Below are 8,769 nucleotides of genomic sequence, written 5' to 3'. Positions count from 1 at the left end.
ACACACACACGCGCACACACAGAGAGAGAGAGGATAGAGAGAGAAAGAGACAGAGAAACATTTCACCCACCAAACACACACAACACATCACACACACACACTCACTCAGGTACAGTATACATACAGTTAGAGAAAGTAAACTTTTGCTTCATTTTGAAAGTCCTTTTTTCTTCCCTAACCTCTCTCCATCTTCTCATTAGCAAGACCTCCTGTGGCACCTGACCAATCCTCCTCTGTTCCTCCACAAAGCCTCCCTGCCTTCATTAGGCCTGTCTGCACATCTATATTGCAGCGGCAGTGTTTCAAGATAGACAATGGTAGCGCTGAACTATCTCTGATTGGATATAATCCCATCACCGTGTTCTGTGTCTCGGAAACGCACAGATGCCAAACACAGATGTAAACTGTCCGTTAACACAGGCTCGTACTTTAGTTACTGTAGCTGTCTTCTGTCCATTTGATGCTGCAGAGTATAAACAATAAAAGCAGAGAGCTGTTTGAGATAGAGCCAGTGATTAGCCCACCGTCCCAGGGAGTGATGTGATGAGAATTAGCCCACCGTCCCAGGGAGTGATGTGATGTCAAAAAAAGACCCAAACAGAAATGATCACATTCATCTAATCTAACCTAATGATCTGCTAGCTGTCTGCCCCATAAACAGGCCGTCAAAAAAACGTGTCTCTGTAGGCAACATAGGCTCCGAGATCTGTACACAAAAACAATTGCTACCAACAAGGGTTGGCAACCCACTCAAAGGCAAAATAAAGTTTTCAACCAATAACCGACAAGATGCGCTTTTAGGAGAGTTTTAATTGCACGGGAGGGAGGGGGAGGGAGTAGTGAGCTAGCTCTCTGTTTTGTTTGAACATCAACAGAAGTGACGTATCCCCGCTATCGCTGATACAACCTTTAAGTTCATGATCCATGTATTAAAAGTCAGTGTTATATGGCAGGCACAATGTTTGTTAGTAATTATAAAAGGAATGTTCCAGAATGAACTGCAAGGTCATCTTAAGCCAAGAAACCACCGTAAAAAATACATTAAACCTTAAACGAGACATAAACCATGCATGGAGTAAAATGTATAGTATATACACAGCATTTCAGTGCAATGTTAATTGATGACCACTAAAAGCCACTATTCTATCAAACCCTCTCTACACACAGGCCATATGATAGCATAACATAAATTGTACTATTAGCATTGTCAGGGAGGCAAATGTGGCATAAGAGCAAAACTCATATTGGTATTATTGGACTTACATTGAAAGTGATTATCTAATAGCTAGTAGCCAAGTTACTATAGAAATGTTCGGTAATGTGACGGTATGTCTTCATGTAGACAGACTGATCTCATATCCACTTTCATTGTTGTCTGTCAAGACCGCTTAATTTAATCTAAACCCAGCAAACAAACACAGAATGAAGTCACTCAATGTCTGTTGTTATCAAGTGAGGTGGATTGGAATTGTGAGATCAGTCTTCTAAGTGTTCAGTGTTCTCTCCTTGCACATTATTTTTTTTCTGGCTTTTCGTCTGTGTGTGCAGCTGCTGCTAAAGTCCTCCTCCAACAGTTCCTGCTGTAACTGTGGCTGCAACTGCCCCTCCTATTGTACGACTGCTCCTATTGTGTCTCCCGCTCCTGCTGCTGTGGCTCCTGCTGCTCATGCAACTCTCTCCCTTCTGGTCCCTAAGGGCCCATCCACACGGAGTCGCTTTTTAGGTTAAACGCAGAGGTTTTGCTTCGTCTTGGCCGAGCGTCCAAACGAATCCTGTAAACGCACTGCCCGAAACCGCACTTTTCTGAAACCTGGTCCCAGAGTGGAGAAATCTGAAACCGTAGTCCGCTTTGAATTAGTTTAGACAGCTTAAACCGCGACATCCTGCTTTATGCGTGTCGATGATGTCATCGCCACACCTCAGCTGCCCTGGACTTGCACTTATAGTATTGCCTAACAATACTAGTTTTCATACATGACATTACCTACGATTACACTCCGTAAGATAAATATCACAACTGGTGCTTTCATGCCGATAGCTTATGACTTGGTGGACTGAACACTGTTTTTTCCCCGGTGTTTTTAATGCATTCTAGCTACTGTCAGTGACGCGAGAGAACTTAAGTTATTAGGAAAGTGCGGTGTAAGTTTAGGCTACATTAATTTGTGCGTAGTGCCAGTGTCATTCATTTATTTTACATGTATTACAACATATATACATGCATTCAGTCGAGTGAAATCAGATATAAGCATACAAAGACGCTTAGAACTCACGTTAAGCCGATGGTAGCACACTGAATGCAAATGTGCGATTTGATGCAGGCAAACGTATTGACTGTTACTAACAAAGGTTTTATAGCAATATTATAAATGTGGCGACAGAATAGCCTACTTGGGTAAGCCTTGCGTTTAGTAGCCTAATTGCGGTGATAGCCAAAACTAATGTGAATCACGGACTATGCTACAACCAAAGAAAGTAAAGGTGATTAGTAGGCCTACCTGCGTTAGCCAAATAAAGGACGGGACTGCACCCTTCACAAACCGTAAAATAAAGTTTATTAGTTTTACAGTTGACTACAGTTGACAGTTCACCATCAGTCCACACAAACAATTCTGGTTTCCTTACACTAGCCATTTCATCATAGCCTATTCTGTCTGTTTGTAAAGCACAAAATTTGGTCAATTTCTGTAAAGAAACAGTGCCACCTATAGGCCTGGGGTATGAAGTAACGTGTTGAGTCGTGTTGAGATGGATCCGTTTGGACGCAAATATTCTTGATGCGGTTTCAGGGAAGACGGATGAAAAAAAGATCGGTTTCTTATGTGTGGACTAGCCCTAATACTGCTGCCCCTAATGCAGCTAATGCGGCTCCTAGTCCCACTACTACTCCTGCTGCTCCTGCTGCCCCTGCTGTTGCTCCCATTGCTTCTGCTGCTGCTGCTGCTACTCTTCCTATTCCCAGTGCTCCACCTCCTAGACCTGCTGCCGCTACAACAATTAAAGCACATTCTACAACTTTTGTGAGGCATTTGTCTGTTTGCATCTTTCTCTGAACCTCCTTGTACATGTCACTGGTGTAGTGTTGCCCTCCATTCGACTCCACCATGTCCTTTATCTTCTTCAGGAGGTCGTTAACCTGATTTCGGTTGTTCTTCTCTGTATTATTGAAGGCGTGGTGGCCTCCTCCACATCTCTCAACGACACACTTCAATGAATCACTTTCATTCACAAACTTCTCCACTGATTGTTTCTCCAGCTGATATCCACCAGTGAAGAGAACAATGGTATATTTTAAAGCATCTTTTCCAAAGTTTTCTTCGATCCACTTGACAGCATCCTCCTCCTCCCTTGTGAATCTACCTAGCCGGATCACCAGCAGGAACGCATGAGGCCCAGGAAGAGACATGTGGATGCATTTCTCTATCTCCTGCTTACCCTGTTCTTCACTACTGGTTGCATCCAACAGACCTGGGGTATCGATCACAATGATTGATGTACCCTCCAAATGTACAGAACACCGCTTACATTTTTCAGTCACTGATGTTAGTGAATTTTTTTCTTCAAACTCTGTTTTTCCCAGTATGGTGTTTCCTGTTGCACTCTTTCCTGCTCCAGTTTTACCCACAAGTACAAGCCTTAGAGTCTCTGTGGAACACATTCAAGACAAATTCATAAAACACACAGGATTACACCTTACAGCAATAACAATTGAAGGTACAAAGAAATACAATGGTGACTGAGCAGAGGCTTTATCTACTTTCCGATTCTTTATTTTGGGGCCAAGTAGTCACTGCCACTGCCACTGTACATTTTTCTGATGTCATCCTATTGTTGCTGAATAACATTCAAATGAGTTGACGATCACATTCAAATTTTCAGTGGTCTCTGATTTTTTTCCAGAGCTGTATATATTTACATATGTAACTCATAATTCAGTTACAAACCATCATATAGGAAGCCATATCCTGACATTTAACCACAATAATACAACACCTACCTTTTTCTAAGACCATGACTAGGTCTGAAATTCACAATTCAAGTGTGTCAGCTCATCTGTTCAAAGGAAGAGGAAAAGAGTATGATCAATGAAAGTTTTTTATAAACATTTACTGTACATCTCATTGGATATTAATATTCTGTTAAAAGCCATCTCTATTATCTTCTCTAACATTTCCCTGATACTTTTTTCTTTAGTGTAAACCGTGTGAAAAAATATGTAATGCAATGTATCTATACAGATTGAAGCAATGTATTCCTCCATATTCTGATTGGTTTTCTTTGATAGATAGTAAAGAGGATTTCTATTTTCACCTTTTATTTATTTCATTGCATTTTCAAAGGGCCAACATTTAAATTGTGCAACTTCAATCAAATATTCAGTAGCCTTCAACATAAATTTTGGCTCACAAAAAAGAATATAAATGAAAGAAAAACAAAACATTAAAAATAAACATACATTGTGAAAGATTATTGTTATCAGGGTGCTTGCACAAGGCTAGAGAAATACAGAATTTTGAATGACTATTTCCAAGACCTGGACACACATGGACATTTTTGAAAGTCTTGAAAAAGTCTGGAAGTTTTGGTCATTGAAAAACCTATGTAAAAGTCAATTCTCTGCAAAAATATCAATGGTCCAAGTCCAAAAATCATCATAAGCATGGTTATCATTGTCATCATCATCATCATTATGATTGTTAGATATAAGCCAAAATATTCACAAATAACAGATTCAATAAAAAGGAGTTCTGTTTAACTAACATTTTAAAGTGTATGCATGCTGCACTAACTAAAAGGTAAAATAAGGTATATAATTGTATATCAATTTAGAAAAACAAAATTAATGAAAATGAGTTGCCTACCTGTTGTCCTGGAATGATATCTCTCAAAACGGCAGCAGTGCTACTATATATGGGATCTGTGACCTAGGCCATCCCATGCCATGAAGTGTCATGTGATTTCAGAGAATAACCCTATTTTGAAAGTCAATGTATGTTAAAAATAATACAGAAAGAGTAACAAGAGACCAACATTTAGGGACCAATCATGATAAGGCATGGCAGTCAGTGGAAGAAATGTAATTAAGTTGAATAAATTGAAATAAGATAGCAAAGCAAAATAATAAGACCAACTATATGTATATCTATTTTATTTCAAAATGTTAGAATGGAAACATTACTTTCGGCCTTCTACATGTACAGTACCTATATGTGGCAATTATTGGGGCCCAAGCAGTATTTTAAATGTATCAGTTGCAGAACTTTTATTGATATTGGCACATACATTGATTGGCTGTTGATGGCCATTTTGTTGGTTTGAATGAGGCCTGTCTGAAAATGACAGGTTCCTTATAGAAATTAAGAAGTGGTTTTAGGTGCACTTGTGATAGAAACTAGCCAAAACCGCCTTTTTTTCCACTGTATGTCTTAACTCACAAGGTTTTTGTGGTTAAGTTTGTGCTGCTTGGTTGGGTGTGTCACCCTCTTTGATGTGTGATCTTAAAGCAACAACAAAGCACTTTTCCTTTGTTGCACGCATGCTATTTGTTTATCCAGCACCAGCTTTGCAAATAACGATGTCCACAGACAAGGTAGAGTATGTTACATGATTTTATGAAAGTATGATGTATTGTGACATCAGAAGCATGTCAAATTTGTAGTTTCTTGTCTCATTCCATCGAACTACAGATCCGCTACCCGATTTGGCAAACTTACATAGTGTAGTTAGAGTCGATAGAGGGCCGCGAAGCGAATGCAGAAGTGCCGTTCACCCTGTTACAAGTTGATGAACCACTGAAACGATTTTGGAAACATCAGCTTTGCCTGGAATTTGCACAATCAAAACATTGGGTTATAAACAATTAAATATGTTGACTGACTATATTGCCTGATGTGGCTCCACTTCAGGAGACACACTTTACAGTAGGAAAAGTACAAAATACAAAATATGTATTACTTAATAAGATGTTTGTTTCTCTTGTTTTAATCCTTGCTAGAAGGACATTGGGTATGGCCAACCATGATCCCTGTACTTTTGTGTTCATTAATTTTGTAAGTGAAATGGAAAATGGAAAAACAAGTTGTATGTGACTTTTTGAAGTTCTTGAAGCGATTTTTGTTGTGTCATTACAATTAGACAAGGTAATTTATCACTTAATTAACACTACGGATAGAAACACTCACCCGAGACATTTTCCTTCTTGCTAAACCATAGTAAGCAGTTTTAATAACTTATTTATGCATTTCCTGTATTTGGTAACACTCCATAATAAGGTGCCATAATAAATAGCAAACTAGTAATTACCTAACCCTTTGTTAATATTTGTTAATTGTTACTAACATATCTATTTGGCACAAGTTAATAGTTTTTTCATCATCAATTAAATATTAGTTGTTTGCATTAAATCTGTATGTTAATGTTTTAGCAAAACTATTAACTAATATTGTATTAACATGTGTTAATAGTTAACTTAATGTCTTTTTGGCACTAATTAACAGTTATTTCTTACATCATTTAAATGTTAAATGTTTATTTACAAACTACATGTTAATAGAAAAGTTAATGAATTATTATTATTTAACTAATTGATATTAAATTGTGCTTCTGCCTATCCCAATATGAACCACTCCCCATAGGACCCTTACAATAGATAGATAGATACTTTATTGATCCCCAAGGGGAAATTCAAGAAAAAAACACGGAGCTACCTTGACATGCTGCCACTCTTGTCGGCGCCGGAACCCCTTTCAATAAAGTTGGTTAAGCTTAATTAATATATTAGTAGTATATAGCTATAAGCGTGGGGCCACTTTTAATAAAGTTGGTTGAGCTTAATTAATATATTAGTAATATATAACTATCAGTATGGGGGACCCTTATAATAAAGTTGGTTAAGCTTTATTAATATATTAGTAATATATAACTATTAGTCAGACGGTGAAGGGACTGAGACCAAAACTGGCTCACATTTATTCCTTTAGGAAAAGTTAAAACAAAACATGCCTTCAGGCACTGGCATACATAAAACAGCATCTGCACAAGCAAAATAAAAAGAAGTAGTTGAATGGGCTATATTACATGCATGATTCCTATACCATCACTGTCAGCCCTACTAGCAAGGGAGACTTGCAACATGGAATGTTCAGGTGCACAGAACGAGTTTATTAATATTCTGAGACTCACTAAACACTCACAGACGTAGACCATACGGAGGTAATGCATAAACATAATGCTAAACTAAATGTATATTCATTTCCTGCTAGACTGAATTGCACTTTCCATGCGCACTAAGCTAAACTACACTGAATGCATGGAAAGTTGCTAGCGGAGTTTACAGCTAGTCACGTTAGACTCAATTGCTAGAATTGCACCCAAATCCTAACAATACATGTAAAGTAATGTAATACAGGTGGTATATCGAAGTTTTCAACTTAAACAACATTTTACAGTTACAAAAGTAAAACAAAGTGGGGAGTGCTTTATACACTACCTTTATGCAGTATACCGTTTCTCCAAAGGGGGCTCCAAAACACCAATCTCAATAAAGCTGCTTAATTACGGCGAAAATCACACAATTCTGTTACACCCCCCTCCCCTGAATTTCACCAAATTCAAGAAGCAACCAAATAGTACTTCCAAAGGCAATTAGAGTACACTACTTTCAAACACTAGACAGAGACTCGAGACCGGTCTCGAGACCGATTTCTGCTTTCTCGGACTCGACTCGGACTTGTTCCTTCAAAGACTCGGTCTTGACTCGGTCTCGGACCACAGTGGGTGGAGAAGGACTCGTAATTTCAGACCGAGTCCTCGAGACCAGCGCATTTTTTTATGTTCATATTTTTAAAAAAAATGAAACTGAAATTTCACGGCGGCCACGTCTTTGCCCCTTGCGTTGGCCTTGGTGCCCCCCTTCTTTCAATATTCTGCTTTTATGTCCGTTTAATAGCGATTTTTATTTAGCCTATAGCCTGTCAAAATAATCTTAGCATCACAGCGCAAACTAATTCAGTCTTACACAGTGGAGAAAATGACGCATGGCAAGACAGAAAGTGCGTCCAAACTCACCCATTCTTCTCAGTTGAAATACTCGCAATCATTAAGCCTACTCATCACACAGGCACATGTATCACATCACATGAAAGAGCTTTTTCCTCAGCTTTTAAATGATGTTAGCCGCTAATTGCTGTGGTGAACGGTTCGCGAGAAAAGTAAATAATATAATTAAATTTAATCATAACGTCTACATATGGTGCTATACCCATCTCCCCTACCCATTCATCTCGGTGGAATACTTCACAAACCCTTAGTTCAACACATGACAAACCATATATCAGAATAAACAGCAGACCTTACCAGAAATAAAGCAGTCCCCTGTACAGTAAGCCGTTCCAGAGTATATTCCGGTTAAATTAAAAATGTAATCTGCAGCAAGGTCTACATTTATGTCTCCAACTTTGGTCTTTAGGTTTCAAAATGTGTTTAAATTGTTCTTCATGATTTTATAACAGGCCAAATACAAAATAAATATTGCCTAGATATAGGTAAATATTAAAATCAGAGGATATACAGCTGAGTAAGAGTTTATGAAAGGAGTCTTAATGATCAAAAAATGCTAAGCATGCATCTAGGCTATTTGAGTTTCTTAAAGCTGAGCTGTGCTTAAATTGTTCAATACATGATTCCATAACAGGCCAAATATAAAATAAATATAAATATTAAATATAGCCTAGACATCTAAATATTAGATTATCAGATGATTTACAGTTC

General features: G+C 38.2%; 1 pseudogene; it reads right to left on the bottom strand.

Moving 5' to 3' along the window:
• Positions 1–2,810: 2,810 nt before the first annotated feature.
• Positions 2,811–3,673, bottom strand: LOC125310757 (annotated as a pseudogene).
• Positions 3,674–8,769: the final 5,096 nt, after the last annotated feature.

The sequence above is a fragment of the Alosa alosa genome, chromosome 17, assembly GCF_017589495.1.
Source record: "Alosa alosa isolate M-15738 ecotype Scorff River chromosome 17, AALO_Geno_1.1, whole genome shotgun sequence".
NCBI lineage: Eukaryota > Metazoa > Chordata > Actinopteri > Clupeiformes > Clupeidae > Alosa > Alosa alosa.
Note: the sequence above shows the minus strand (reverse complement) of the source record. Positions and strands in the feature narration are given on the sequence as shown.